Raw genomic sequence first — 16,923 nt, 5'->3', positions numbered from 1 at the left:
AGTAACTAGAAAGTTTGGGTGGGATTTGCTTCATCCTCAGATCCAAGGGTATACCCTGCTTTCTGATTATGCTGTTTTGTCATTAAGATTGTTTCATCATTGTTCCATCTACCTCACTCCTAAACCAATACCAGGCATTGCTGTGGCTACAGATTAGTTCAATCTGGACCTCTCCAGATGGTCCAGTGAAAGCAAAACCAGGACATCCGTTCAACAGTGGAGGACGGTGGTCACCTTTCTTATAGTGGGTATGGAAAAGAAGTTGACAGTAATCATATGACCACAAGGAAAGCATTTTGAAGCTAAAGAGGCCAGGCAATCAATCAATGGAGACACAAAGAAATCCCCCCAAAAATGGGGACAGAAATCCACTCACACTTTGACTAAAGACCAGTCTGTCCTTGGACTTTCTCATTTGTGAGTCAGTAAACTCCATTCACTGTTTAAGACATGTGAGTCTGGTTTTCTGTATCTGACAACCACTTTTCTAAAATGCTAAGCCACTTTTAAACTCCTTCTTATAAAAAAAACACTTTTTTTCTCAACCACTTTACTCAACAAACCAAGTATCAATCAGTACTAAAATATAAACTCAAAACATCTATCCTCTCAATTTTGAAAGTGTATGAAAACTCAGCTGACAAAGTTTCTAAGAAAAAGATGATTACTTCCCCACTCTGAAGTAGAAAAGACAACTTTATAAAGAGCTTTAAGATGAGAAAATATGTTGAAGAATGAAAAGTAAAACATGCCTTTGTTTCTGGAGGCTTCCCATTATTCTGGTTCAATTTTAGGATATTTTTGGTGTCACTTTGCTTCCATCTCTTTGAAACTTAAGTTCCAACTCTTCTGTCAGAGAGCACAAGTATTTTCAGAGGTCAAAAAGAGAATAACCTCTGCAGGCATCTCTCCCACACCCTTATTTACACATGAGGCATCTACAGCTCAAACTAGTCAACAGTCTTGCTTGGGATGGTGAGTGTGAGAGTGGGGTCAGGGTCTCGGGTGGACAGCCTTCCAATCCAGATAGGCTTGCTTCATGACAGCCACAGAGTGCTCTGACACAGTTACAGTATCTGTTAGCTGTCGACACTGCCATCCACGTATACACTCACCTGTGCCAACCAATTCTTTTATTTTATTTTTTGCCAGTTCCCTGGAGTCAGTTTTCCAACTCCCATTTTACAAGTTAAAAAGAAGCATTGAGAAACAAAGAACTCAAATTATTCCAACTAGCTTAATCCTCCATTCCTGGCTAATGCAGGACTATGGAGCTCCAGCCTCCTGGCCAGGGGCTTATTTCTCCCGTCCATCCCATTAGCCCCACTCAGTGATAGCACACCTTAGACAAATGTTTTCCTAAGGTCTCTTGATAAACAAATAGGCTTTTACTCCTAAAATAATAAAAGTGTAGAATTTGGGACTTGGAAAGGGCCTTAACAATCATTTAATTGAAAACTTTTCCCGATGAATTGTAATGTCACCACCCTCCACCGGCCAGCCCTGTTCTTCCTTGAAGGGGACAGTAATGTCGTTCTACATAACAAATGTCTTCTCATTTTGGTGGGGCTAGGAACAGTGTCATTAAACTGGGCACTAAAAAATTGCTAATTGTGGGCAATAATTCTTATTGAATTTTTTCACTACAATTTTTTTGTCTATCCAGAAACAGAAATAATCTTTCTTTTTCTTTTTCTTTCTTTCTTTTTTTTTTTTTTTTTGATGGAGTTTCTTTCTTGTTGCCCAGACTGGAGAGCAGTGGTGCGATCTTGGCTCACTGCAACTTCCACCTCCTGGTTCAAGCGATTCTCCTGCCTCAGCCTCCCAAGTACCTGAGATTACAGGCACCCGGCACTACGCCCAGCAAATGTTTGTATTTTAGTAGAGACAGGGTTTCACCATGTTGGTCAGCCTGGTCTCGAACTCCTGATCTCAGGTGATCCACCCACCTCGGCCTCCGAGTGCTGGGATGACAGGCGTGAGCCACTGCGCGGTCGAGAAATCTTTAAAGAGTAACATCCCACTTGAAAGCTACACTACTGTAACCTTTACTGACTACATATGAAAAACCTATTTGAATGACACAAGGAGAAGCTGTTGTCTAAACTGCACACAGACTTATGGTTACATGTGCAATATTACTTATTTTGTCCAGTGCTGATTTTAATGACAATGGAGTTTCTATAAGGTGTGCCAGGAGGAAGTTTCTTTGGTGTATATTAGTCTGTTATATTTATGCTTAGTTTGGCTGGAGAGTTTTAATTACACACTATATCCCAGTACATGAAAAACTGAAGTTGTCTAGTTTGAGCTTTCGGATGACCAGCCATTTTCTTGTAACCAGAAGTAAGTACTGGAAACTCTGAGATGGAAATAGTCAGCCATGCACAACTCACATGATATTGTGAGATATCTGTAGAGTTTGGAGAAGTAAGTTACACATTTGATGGACCTTGTTCACACCTGCAATGAGAGAAACGAGACTTTTTGTTTGTTTAATTATCTATTCCAACTGTGATTATTTATGGATAGTGGCTAATTGTTTTAGAACATATTGAAGAGCTTACTCACAAATTAGAAACAAGTTGAAACAGACTTGGTTGCTCCAATTTACATAAACTAGGAGGTAGAATGATGTATTGGAAAGAGAATGGTCTTTAGCCATAGAAAGACTTGGGTTCAAATCTGAAGTTATAATATTTATTTTATTGAGGTTCTGGGCAAGTCACTGAACTATTCTGGCCCTGTGTTTCTTCTCCCAAAGAAGGGGAATAATAGCATCTGTTCCTAAAATGTTCTCTTGGGAATTAGAATTAATATATGTAAGTTAAAGTAAGGAGAGTTAACAAATTGTAAGTATTAGATGCTTGGGAATGATAAATAATACTTACTCCATTCACAAAGAGAGTTTAATGAACCACTGGGACTCAAACTACTCAAATCTTTAAAAGTCCTATCTGTTTTTATCAGCACTTGTAGAAACAGATTCACTTTCACTTTTGCCATCAGGTTAATTATGAAAAACATATCTGGGTATGTCACTGCCTCAGTAATTAAATAGAACAAACAGGAACAAATCAAATTATTTAGCAGCAAAAACAAGTCCACATTTAGCATTTATTCAGTGTCATATGCGACCATTGCCACAGTTATTTGGTCTCTATGGCATTTTACTTTCTCCCAGTGAAGAAGCTTCTATGAAAAAACACAATCATTAAAAACAGACTGAATGTGAAATGAAGATGAGAACTTACATTCTTTGGTGATAACACTATCATGTGATTAAACTATAAAGGTAAACAAGTCGGTTTATAAACTGAGACTGCCAGGGGCTTCGGTTCCTTTATCATTTGTATTTTAAGTACCATTTTACCAAATGTTAATGTTCTGTTAGAATTTATCACCTGCCACTTGAAGAACTGTGCTGTTGGGATTAGGATGGTGTTTGATACAGCTTTGTAGGGATGTTTTCTACTTTCAAAATGTCATGGTATGCTTAAAACTCTTTGCAAAACAAGAGAGAATGAATTGGTTTTTGTTTCCCTACATTTTTATTTGTTGTTTATCCGCTTCTCAATGTCCTGTCGTGTGTTTCTGCTTTCATCCTTCTTTCTTACTGTGCAACTATATCATTAGCCACAAGGCAGAACATGTCTTCTAAGCAAATGTCGAGTTAATAAGTCTTGTGGGAGAATTTTAGCAACTGTTGAGCTAAGGCCATGCCACAGTGAGATACAAAGCAATGCGTAATAAGGAAAATCACTTAAATATGAGAAAGTTATTAATAAATCAGGAGAAATCAAGTGTGCATGAAAAGGCTGGGTATTATGTGCTCTGTGTTTTCAGATACGAGGTTTATTACCTGTGTAATTGCCCTACCATGTAGGGTATGCATCGGAGCAAATGTTGTAAATTATTACAACGTACGCTACAGTGAAACCTCTTTATAGTATTTCCACACATACTGATTTCTCATTTGGGGAGTCCTGAATTAGACATCCCTCTTACAGAGAAGCGATCCTCTAGGGACAAGGTGCAAGATCACAACAATTCTCCCCACTTATCCCTCGACATTGTATTGCTGACACCTGAGAGGTGCCCATGAGTGTTAACAACACAAATATGAGCAAGAGGACTCAAAATGCAAACAGTTGAATTGAGAAGGGAGATTATAAACAGCAAACTGCTACTAGTGCTACTGCTGTTGCAGCCGTTGCTGCTGCTACTAATAACAGAAAAAATAGAATGCATGTGCCTTGTTTCAAAGAGCTGCCTTGCAAATGCACTTAAAAAAAGGAGAAAACCTTTTCTTTTAGCAAAATATGAGCGTAAGCATATACACTTCTATTCCACTGTCTGTAAAAACACAAATAATTGCTGCCTCATGGACTGATTTTAAGGGTTGAATAAGATACATATGGCAAGTGTTTAGCGTTATGCCGAGAGCAATGTAAGAACTCAATGGATGGGAGTTATCTATGTATTCCTCTCATTACTACTCATGTTAGTTGTATTATTGGAGGCATAACGACACACTGAATGGGCCTCTGCGTCCACATGGGCCACAGGCTCATTAGGGGCTTATAATATGCAAAGACGTTTAAAAAGTAATCAACCAGGCATTATATGTGATCATTACAAATGAGTGTTAGCAATACATGCTGGTGTTATTTTCATCCACCCATTTATCTCCAAAAAAAATAGAGATGGCGTAACATTCTTGTTCATAAAAAGATCAAAGAAACAGAACAAAAATGTTATGCCCTGTTTCTGCTTTCATCATGGGTATCAGACTCATTTCTCCAAACAACTGTGTGTCCAGTGTAGAGATATCTAAATATAAGTAACAATTTTCAAAAACCCTAGTCAATCTAATCCACCTAATCTAAAAGCTGACCCCTAGTCAAAGATACACAAGGACCAAAGTAGCTGAATAATACATCAGAAATATTGATAAGCTTATCACATGTGCTTTTCTTACAGCTTTTAAAATACAGAGTTATTGAGTTTGAGTGACTGTCCATTGTCTTTGTTGACACAAAGAATTAAAACCTGCCATGACTGTAACTTTCATAACTAACTTCAGGACAAAAATAACAATGGCCCTGACAGGACCTCTTTGGCCTAGACTGACAGCTGCTGTGACCGACACGCTTGTCCTGGGCTAATGGACATTGATGGACTTCATGTGTGTCAGCTGAATTGGAAGTGATTTTGAACTGCTGAACAGGAGATGACCTGCTGGCTCAGTGAATAGGTGGGATACTTGGGGACGGGCTGATGGCAAATCACATCTTCTGGACAGGTCATTGTTGGGTTGAGACAGAAAGCGAAGGCTTTGTGCCTGGTACTCACTTGAGCTCATTCTGACCCAAACAAGTATCCAGAGGAATTAACTAGTGACCCAGTTGCAGGGTCACTGTCCTCACAAGTGCCAATCAAACATTTTGGCTGGAAATTCCCCTCAAATGATGGATAATACTGGCTTCAATCCTTTAAATGGGGCATATTTCGTTAGTTATTATGCATGCCATAGGGGATAGAAAATTAAATATTATGACTAGAATGATGAAAATATGATGTAATAAAACTTTAATTTTGTTTCCATTCTCATTTTTGTGATATAATTACATGTCCCACTTAAAAACACAAAGATGAAAAAGTCATCAGAAGGCATTGTTTTCCATACTGGTTACATGAGCGCCACATGAGGTTTGAAAGAAATCTCACACACCGTTGAGGCAGTTTACTAATACTCCAGGTGATAACAATATTGACAAAGTACCCTCAGGCCTGCCTCCTTTTGACTGATTATTTTATTTCTTTGTGTTTGTTTTGGTAAAGGGAGTGGGAGGAGAGTTGCTGGAAGGGCCTTATTGATCGGAATAGAAGAGGGAGAAGTATATAAATCTGAAAATTTGCAAAAGTAAACAAGGCATTCATTGTGAGGAAAAATACTTAATGTAGTATTTGAAGCACCATTTTCCCACCGGAGTGAAGCTACCCAGTAATTATGTATTGCACCAGAGAGCTATAAAATCAGTAGAGCAGAGTCTTTCTAAGTCACATCTCTTTTAAAATGATATTGTAGCTATATTTTTATAAGAAGATGATGTGCCAAAGTATTACTATTAAGGAAATTGAACTCTTAATATAACAAATAAGGCCTTGGTTTTCATGCAATCAGAAAGAATGTAAATAATTATATCAACTTTAAAGATGTGCCAAAGATACAAAAATGGCTGAGGGATGTCTGCACTTCACTGGAGACACAGTAGGGATAGAGAGATTCGCCACAATTTGGGGGTAAGATCGGTAAAGCACTAACCTAAGGAAAAATATGTATGTTGATAAATGTGCTGCCAGCGAGTTTCCTCAAGTCTCCATCAAGTGTGCAGTCAGGAAAAACGCATCACAATGCAGTGATGTCAGCGTGGCATAATGTTGGTGTCTCTAAACACGTATTTCCATACGGAGTCTTAGAAATTAGAATACCAGCACTAGAGTCTTTTTTCTTTTTTTTTTTTTTTTAATGGAGTCTTACTCTGTTGCCCAGGCTGGAGTGCAGTGGCATGATCTTGGCTCACTGTAAATTCTGCCTTCTGGGTTCAAGCGATTCTTGTGCCTCAGCTTCCTGAGCCACTAGGACTACAGTCTTGTGCCACTACACTGGGCTAATTTTTGTATTTTTAGTAGAGACGGGGTTTCACCATGTTGGCCATGCCAGTCTCAAACTTGTGGCCTAAAGAGATCTACCCACCTCAGCCTTCCAAACTGCTGAGATTACAGGTGTGAGCCACTGCACCTGGCCTGGAGCCTCTCATTGCACCGCTGACACTGTGCAGTGTAGGAGAGGTCCTGTCTGCTCGGATGCACTATCAGGTTCCATTGTTCATCACTGATAAGATGCAGCAGGATCCAGGGATAGTATAACACCATCCAAATTATCATTTATATCTCAAAATATCTTCACTTTTCACTTAGGTTACCAACATAGGTCAGGGTTTTCTGCTGAACAGAGATGAAAAATCTTACCTACACTGCAGTATTACTTTACTTTTTAAGAAATGGACCATTCCAAATAGAACGTTAATGTTTTGTGAGATTGAATGTCGTGAATCAGTCCTGTAACCTGACATAGAAAACCTGGGACCAGACAATGGATCTCAATTGCCCATGTAGGTACCATGACCTGAATAGATGCTGCTGTTTGGAGGGGCATCTGGTCTATCTTTGACAAGCTCTTAACTATAATCCATAGTAGAAAATTAAAGTGATTCATTTTGATATTATCCACATAAGCAAGCTGAACTGAAGAATTAAGTCAAAAGAAAATCATTTAAAAAATAAGCATATGTCAGTTATTTATTTTATTTTTTTGAGACAGGGTCCCTTACTCTGTCACCCAGGTTGGAAAGCCGTGGTGCAATCATAGCTCACTGCAGCCTTGAACACCTGTGTCACTTATTTATTTTTCTTGTGATGAAGTCCTCCAAAATTGTGGCATAAAACAGCAACCATTGGTTCTTTCCCATAATTGTATGCATTGGCAATCCGGGCAGTCCTGCTGGTCTAACTTGGGTTCACACGTGCAGCTGCAGTGACCTGATGGCTTGCAGTAAGTAGAGGGTCCGGGCAGGCTTCACTCGCTCCTCTGGCAGTCTGTGCTGTCGGTTGTTTGAGGCACCTTACTCTTCTCCACATGGCCCTTCTACCACATGCTACTGGTCTCAGCATATCAAAATGTCTGCCTAGTATCAAGGAGCTGAAGAACTTGCCTCACCTCCTGGTTGTAGGAACAGCAACATCACAACAGCAACGTCACACTGCAGAGGGGCAGGTGTGCAGCAGTGCTCTCTTCACTGGAGGCACGGTTCATTCCAGCCCTTCCCCACGCCATCTGTCCCAGCGTTCCCACTGTGCCTTTCACACCTGCCCAGCGCCTCAGTCAGTACTGCACTGAGGTTTCCTGTCCCTGGCAGTGGATGGGGAAGCAGAGGCAGGAGTTGTGGCAGCCACTGAAGAGTGATGTTTTTGTTGTTTTAAGTCCCCATCTCTCTCCCTTTTTTAAAAGTTCATAGATCCATATTGATCCTCACCTAGAACAAAATCAGCCAAATATATCAAAGATTTTAAAGAAAGATAAGCTGTAAAAAACTGTTTCGTAAAGTAAGGCAGGTGAGAAAATAAATGCTTATTTTAAAGCTGAAATAAGGAAGTTGTACTTAAATACACTTACATCCAAAGTGGATTCACAAATTAGTGTTTGTTCAAACCTTAGGGCAACCAAAGGTGTTGCGGGTAACTTGCTCATGCTGCTACTGACTCTGTTTGGTAGCAAAGATATTTTCCAACTCTGAACTAAAACTAGTTTGCATTAGGAAAATATCAAAATGAGTTTGTTTTCCACGATATAATGGAACAAAACATTTTTTTCAAATCATTTTAAATGTGGGGAAAAATAGATTTTTTATTTTTGTTTAAATTGGAAGGAAAATAGGAAACAAAGGGAATAATAAATAAGATTTCCAAAGACAAAGAAATACTAGGTACAAGGGAGCCTCTTAACAGTAGCTAAAAGGAAAACTAATGACATTCGAGGTTCTCAGGGCTCTGAGCAGCCTCTGCAGTTCTGACCTTAAACTTCAAACGAACGGGATGTTGGGCCACAGGGACATGGATGCTCAGGAGTCTGCACTGGCTTCCCTTAAACCAATAAATCAAAACTCTCCTTGCGGAACACGCGGGTTTCCAAAGGCAGCTCCCCGTGGAGAGCTCCCAGCTGATTTGTCACCGTGCCGGATGAGGAGCCCGCAGCCCCTTCCAGCGCCCACCTCCACTCTGCAGACCCGTCCCCTGCCCGTCTCCACACGCCCACACTCCCCATCTCCCTGGATCATGCCCACCTCATTTTCCAGTTACTCAGCTCCTACCATGCTTCAAGGTCCCCCCACTCCTGACATCCTCTGTTAACCTCTATCCAGTTATTCCAGGCTCCACCAGCGTTTCCTTCCCCTCCTTGCCTAGGACATTTTCAGTCTGCACTATTCATTTGGACTATGCATACAATAATTATGAGAAAAGCTGCAACACCTGCCCGACTAGGGGCTTTTTCTGTCCAGAGCAACAGGTGTTGCCCATGGTGTTTTCCCAGGTCCTGCTCTTTCTTTTCAATGGTGCCTCTCTGTCTCATTGAGCAATGATGGTCGCCCCATTGCGTATAGAGAAAATGGAGGAAAACTTGAAAGCACTGCCTTGCATACAAAGTCAAGGACCAAGACCTTCCTCTCCTTGTTCCAGAATCCCTCAGGAAATAAGCGCATGCCTTCACATCTAGAGCAAGCGATGCAAGAATTAACAGAACGGCCACAAGTTCACCATTCCGCTGGTGGCACTCACTGCCTTAGGCGCTCAGCCTCCTGTCCGGGCCGGTTTCCTTCCTGATCCCTGCTTCTAGTCTTTCTGCAGCTTCTGGATTCCTGTCGTTCTTACACCTGCTCTGGGCAGTCTTCCAGTCATTCTGCAAATTTCCTGAAGCGTTCAATAAATAGCTTTTCCTCACTTAGCCTAAATCTCTTGCAGTGATTTGCAGCCCGGTGCCCTGACCCAGTCAAGCACTGTAGACAGTCTCTGTGTAGCAAGCATAACCTCAGATTGTAGATGGAGAGCAGAGAACAGCTACCTTTTCATTTTCTTATAACTGTACTTCATGGCTGTGTTTTCAGGTGCCAGAAGCCAGTCGGTGAATTCGGAGCAACCGTAGTCAGCTGAGGGTTTCTCCTGCTGGTACCAGAGCGAGGGTTTCTCCTGCCGGTACCCGAGTGAGGGTTTCTTCGCTGGTACCTGAGACGTACAAAGCACATCTGGTCAGAGGAGGCATCTGTCTCTCCACAGTTATCCCTACCTGTGCTGGCATCTACTGGGACGTCTGATCTTCTTCCACGTCTGTGGTCCTTGCCATAGGTTTAATTGTGCTCTCTGAAAATTCGTATGTTGAAGTCCTAACTCCTACTGACTCAGAATGGGGCTGTGCTTAGAGATGGGGTCTTTAAAGAGGTGATTACGTTAAAACTGAGGCCTTTAGGGTGGGCCCTGGTTCAATATGAAAAGGGCATATTGGGAATACAGAGAAAGATACACAGAGGGAGGGCGCCAGCACCTGCACATGAAGGAGAGAGGCCTGGGGAGAAACCAAACCTACCAGCAACTCCGTCTTGGCCTTCTAGATTCCAAACTGAGGAAATAAATACCTGCGACTTAAGCCATTCAGTCTGTAGTATTTTGTTATGGCAGACCTAGCAAATACATGTAGCCAACGTCCAGTTAACCACTGCTATGTTTACCTCACAGTATTCAAAAGCTCTCCCGGTTTAAACCAGATCTCCTTCATGTACTTCCTTGAGACTCTTGGGCAATTCTAATTTCCCCTAAAACTCATGCTCTTAAACACAACCTTAGTCTGTTTCCTGAAAAATTATACTGTCATTTGCTTGGTTCCTGCAAGGATGTATGCTGGGTCCTCAAGGTAGAAAGTGTGTATTTTCCAAATAAATACTTAATTAGATTCACAGTCGTATTGATGACTGATACTTCCCTAAATCTGGGGTCCAACTGACTGTTTGTGAAGACTCCCTGCTTTGTTCCAGGGCTCCTGTGCCCAGCTAAGCGCCTTCTTACGGACAGATAAAGGAGGAGTACTGGTTGCAGGGCTCGCCCTTCAGGAACAGCTATTAGATGTGGAAATATTCAGACCACACATTTCGCCAGTTTGATTTACACAAAATAAAATCTATATGACTAAAGCATATACATAATGGTTTTTATATAAAATATTTTAATATTTTGAGGTTTTTGACATTCTTGAAGCTTTTACATGACCAGGTTGGGGAGAACTGAGTGCAGTGTAGTGCACTGGCCTAAGTGCTCATGAACAAATACCTCTAATAATTGGTGCAGAGCAGAGTTCACATTAATTCATGATTTGCCGAAGGTAATAATTTGTTAAGTTTGGTTTCACTCTTTGTTTTAGAAATAAATGAGGAGTTTTCATAAAATGGAAAAAGAGAAAACTGATTTTCCAGCTGAGAAATGAGCAAAATACTGCTGGACAGCCAACATCTGGCATCATTTAAGTCTGGTCTGGACAGGGAAAAAAAAATAAAGATTATACCAGGGGGAGTAACCCTGTGTTTGCAAGGAAAAGAAGGAGATGACATGGTAGGCCTTTTCAGTGATTAAAAACTTTACATTTTCACATAGCTTCAGTACAAATAGAGCATTTATCTTCATCCAGCTTTTGCATTTCATTGTCTAGTGTACAAACTCTAGAGGCAAAAATACTAGAATTCTGTTTTCCCAGAGAATGATGCTGAGTAAAGACACCTCAATCTTTCCAACTCTTTAGCAAGCAACCCGTAGGCTGCCTTAGGTGAATGTGCATTAAATTCAAAGGGATGGGGGTGAGTGATTGTTCTCCATTTCAGGAAAGTAAGAAAGAAAAAGTATGTCCTTTCAAGGTCAATGTATATGATTTCCAGGAAATTTGGTAAATTAAATCCACTGGAGTTGGGAGTACAGATGTAGGAAATCACTCCTTATAAATCAATGGTGAACAGACTGTTGCTCATTCACCTTTTCCTCATTGTAAAAAGGGCCAGAATTCAGTGTATTTGCAATGTAGTCACATAACTGCTATTTACAGAAATGTACATTTCATACACACCCACTGGAAGCAGTCATGTCACCTGAGTCACATAAGCCAATGCAAATGGAATAAAGCATCAAGAACCTTGGCCTAGCAGCAGAGGATACTTCCCTTGCCCCGCAGAGTTTAATTGAGGCTCATGCATAGGCATTTCACTGTAGTGAGCCTACTTAACGGCCCCTTCGCACAATTACGATACTGTTCTTAGTTCTATATGTCTGCACTAAAAAGCTATGACTTATAAACTTTATAACATAGCTGCAATATTGATACTAAAATGTAAATGAATGCACTAAGGCTGGAAGCTTACTGGCTGTAGAGATGAGTCTATCTTTTAGGAAAACATAGACGATGACAGTCAAAATGTCAAATACATGTGACAAAAATGAAATTACTACCTTTATCTAGGAAATATATTTCCTATGACTAATGCCCCCAATAATTTAGGATCTGTATTCCTAAGTGGTCTCAAATATCATGTGGCTCGAGTATAGCAGGAAATTCTGGGCACGGAGATGCACATTTTAAGACACTGGAAGTTTTAGAAATAAAGAAGTGGCAAGAATTCAGCTAGTGTTCTTCAGTTCTGATATGTATTTAAAGCAGTATGTATACTTGTGCTTAAATATATATATGTGTATATGTGTATATGCACACATACACACACACACACACACTATATATATATATATATATATATATACAGAATGACAACTATTACAGTGTATTTCCATGGTTTCCTGGATAATAATGGCCTCGATACTCACCATGTGTGTGCTTCCTGTTGGAGGATAGAATTTTATCTAGTAAATGATTGTGTTTCTATATGGCACCCTAAACAAAAATACCTTCTTTTCTGCTCCATTCCATGGACTGAGTGAGATGAGACCATGTGGGATGCAATAGAGGCCTATTGGCCACATTGTTTTGCTAACACTGAATCCCGGAGCTAAACAGACTTCCCCTCCCCATCCCAGAAGCCCTTCATCTCCCCAGGAGTGCAGTTTCTAAATCAGCAGCCCAGCCAGGCATTGAGCAGCAATTCACTTAGCAAAGAATGGATGACAGGGCTGAACATAGCATGCAGTTTTCTGAAATTTTTCAGTAAGGCCATCACTCTCCCTTCCCAGGGGCAAAGTTAGTAAAGGAATGGACATCAGGAGTAGGGCAAAAACCTATCCACTTTAAGAACTACAATTAATAAATGTTGCAGTTCACGCTGCAACTAGTTAATATGCATGGAAGCAGACACATTCCTGAACAATTTTGCCTTTAGGTGAGGCACATGCCTGTTTACGGGCAGCCACTGAGTCTCCTGAGTCAGCCTTTTAGCAGGAGTGGAGTTGATTGTCTTGACCAGAAGCACTGCTTAGGAGAAAGGGTAGAGAGTGCTCAGCTATGACAAGGACTGTGTGACCAGGACCCATCTTTAGATCACCAGTCCAGAGAACAGTGACAGGCACTTAATCAGTGTGCATGCAATGATATGGATAGACAGCACTGCTTCTGAAAATACATGTATAATAATGCATACTTCTTTGGCTGCCAGTGATAGTGGATGGTAATGCGAACTGGGCAGTTAGTCTACTTGTGTTCAAGTAGAACAGTGACAGGCACTTAATCAGTGTGCGTGCAACGATATGGATAGACAGCACTGCTTCTGAAAATAAATGTATAATAATGCATACTTCTTTGGCTGCCAATGATGGTGGATGAAAATGCGAACTGGGCAGTTAGTCTACCTGTGTTCAAGTAGAACAGTGACAGGCACTTAATCAGTGTGTGTGCAATGATATGCATAGACAGCACTGCTTCTGAAAATACATGCATAATAATGCATACTTCTTTGGCTACTGCTGATGGCGGATGAAAATGCGAACTGGGCAGTTAGACTACCTGTGTTCAAGTATGAACCCACTCTTTGCTACGTGACGACTTGGGCAAGTGACTTAGCCTCTCAGTGCTTCTATTTCCTTACAAGTAAAATGTACGTGTGATAGCATCTATCTCAGAGTATTGTGTATGTCGTGTAGAGGAAATATAGATGCCACATAAGGCCTGGCAATAGTAGGAACTAAAACATTTTATAAGATCATAAAATTACACATGAACTACATCTACACTTAATGGAGACTGATTTTTAAGGGTCTTTGTCGTATGGGAAAGTACAAGGACATATGGAGATGCTAAGAGAATAACACTGGACAATACTTTGATGTTTACAGAGCCCCTTTCTCTGAAGTACCCAAATAATACTTGTTTTACATATTTGTTTTCATTATATTTGGCCATATATACTCTATTGTGCTAAATGTGGTCAGTGACTTCGGTCCCTTCTAGGCAATACTAACTTATGTAAGTATGAAGACCAGGTAAAAAAGCCAGAATAGGCCGGGCGCAGTGGCTCACACCTGTAATCCCAGCACTTTGGGAGGCTGAGGCAGGCGGATCACGAGGTCAGGAGATCGAGACCATCCTGGCTAACACGGTGAAACCCTGTCTTTACTAAAAATAAAAAAATTAGCCAGGCGTGGTGACGGCGCCTGTAGTCCCAGCTATTCGGGAGGCTGAGGCAGGAGAATGGTGTGAACCTGGGAGGCGGAGCTTGCAGTGAGCCCAGATCTCCCCACTGCACTCCAGCCTGGGCGACAGAGCGAGACTCCATCTCAGAAAAACAAACAACAACAACAACAAAGCCAGAATGGAGAAGCCAAATGACCTATGCAATGAAATATGTGCATGATTTGCTGATTACAGTATTTATATAATATTGAATTTAGAAATTTTGATATCTGAATTTGTCGATTTGGGACAAAATAATTTGTTGTCTATGTGTCTATGAAGAAGAAAATATTTTACATAGATTGAAGTTGATGAAATTATAATAGTTGGCAACAAAGCCAGAGAAAAATAAATATCTGAACTGGAAAAAATGAGTCTTAAAAAATAGATGAGAATAATATTTCTGAAAGGGAATGAAGATTTCGAGTAAATGTCCTGTGTGGCAGCATCCACAGCTCACAATCCCTGAGTACACACTATTAACGGCCTACGTCAGTCCTTCCCTACCTGAATAGACCCTTAGCACAGTTTAAATCTCTTTGAGGTCACTTCTGACTGTAAGCCAGATATTCACTTTCACATCTCACCTTTCCCCAAAAGCAGCTGGGTTGTCCTCTACTTTCATAGTGAGGTTTCAAGTCTTGAGATACCTTTGTTTCATAATTAATGGGAAATCTATTTTTTCTTCCACTAACTCTGAGAGTCTTTGTGAGGGTTTGAGCTGGGGACTGGGATATAAATTACATGTTTTTGATAAATTCTTTCCTTCCATTACGGTTTTTCATTCTCCCTATGTTACTGATCCTTACTCTGTCCCATTTCTAATGACTGCTGTGGTCTTTTTCTGTACAATGTCCCAATATACTAGATCTCAAATTCCTTCATTCCTCAAAAGGCCCACTAGTACGAAGATGGAGTACCAGAAAAGATTTTTCTGAAACTGATTTAATAAGAAGGGTTTCTGAATGTGAATCTTTCACTAACTGCTGAAATTGGAATACTGCAGTCCTAAAACTTCCTGGGCGATTTACCTGCAAGAGATCATTTATCCTAGTCCTTGTTCATCACCAAAGCCTTCAGTTTTCACTGTTGAGGGGAGAATTTCTTCACCCCTTTCTAGGTACCAATCAATCCTAAGCCTCTACATTTCTGTTGTTTTCTCATGCTAAGCAATTTGTTTTCTGCTGCTTACCCCAGACAGGTTACAGACGTAACATTAGCAAAGGAGAAAACACATTAAGATGTTGTGTTACATAAGTGTCTACTCCCAGATCCTACTCCCTTTTAATACAATGCACTGAAAGAAAACGGAATAACACTTTCCTGTTTATGATGATCTCATTTTTAGCAGGGCCATCTTTCCTGCTGGTTTTTCGAATACAGAAAAAGGCAACAGTGAAAATGTGTGTTTGACCTGTCCAGAGCAAACCCCTGGATTCCGTAGTTTTTGTTGTACTTATTTATATACATGAATTCTCATCTGTACTAGGCTGTAAGATCCCTAAGGACAGCATTCAGTTTTGATAATAGGTGAACAGACTACAGTACCTAAAAAATAAGTGAAATTATCTAAAAAGTAGCAGCATGGTGTATCTCGGCCTTCCATAAATACATGCTCAGTGAATGGCAACAGAGATGAAGAACACGTTGAAGTAGGGCTGGGCACAGTGACTCACACCTGTAGTCTCAGCACTTTGGGAGGCTGAGGCAGGTGGATCACATGAGGTCTGGTGTTCAAGACCAGCCTGGCCAACATGGAGAAACCCTGTTTCTACTAAAAATGCAAAAATTAACTGGGCATGGTGGTGGGCGCCTGTAATCCCAGCTACTTGGGAGGCTGAGGTGGGAGAATCTCTTGAACCCGGGAGGCAGAGGTTTCAGTGACTGCACTGAGCTGAGATCATGCAACTGCATTACAGCCTGGGCAACAAGAGGGGACTCCATCTAAAAAACAAACAAACAAACAAAAAACAAAACGAAATGAAATGTTGAAAATAAAAAAGTATACTAAAATAATACACAACTGTACCTAGTTAAATTAATTTTAAAAAGTTGAATAGAAGGTAGGGAATTCCTAGTCATTGACTCATTACTTACCCTGTACACACTCCAAGGTGAATATGTAGCCAGGATTTAAACTGTGCTTTTTGTGCAGAATGTTCTAATGAGTGTCATGAAGGAATTTCAAAGAACAAAACTAGCATGGCTGCCTTACCTTCATGAATCATATTACAGAGAGATAGTGGGAAATGTCACAAATGGGCTTTCCCCATCAGTGAATCACTTCTGTCTCACAAAGCCAACTGGGTGGTCTCCCCATGGTGTTATGGGGCCAGTCCCTCTCATTACAGTGCTGGCACAGCAGCTTGGCCTGGAAGACACTGAGGTGGGGAACAAGGGAATCCTTTGGATGGGTTCCTTGGTATTCTGCTACTGAGCCATGCTGGGAGGTGACACATCAGCATAGGGAGAGAAGCACTTCTCAGCATTCCAACCAGCCTCCAAATCAGTCATGAAAAGGACTCTGTCCACTTTATACAACGATAAAAGCAGAATCAAGTGTCACATTTTCTCCATGTTAAACTTTTCCCATGCCTTGCATTACATTTGAGAGCTGCTCTTCCATATTGTTAGTGATATGAGAAATAAAGCCATGG

The sequence above is a fragment of the Macaca thibetana genome, chromosome 5 (assembly GCF_024542745.1).
Source record: "Macaca thibetana thibetana isolate TM-01 chromosome 5, ASM2454274v1, whole genome shotgun sequence".
NCBI classification, from domain to species: domain Eukaryota; kingdom Metazoa; phylum Chordata; class Mammalia; order Primates; family Cercopithecidae; genus Macaca; species Macaca thibetana.
The sequence above is the reverse complement of the archived record's forward strand: the minus strand, read 5'-3'. Positions refer to the sequence as shown.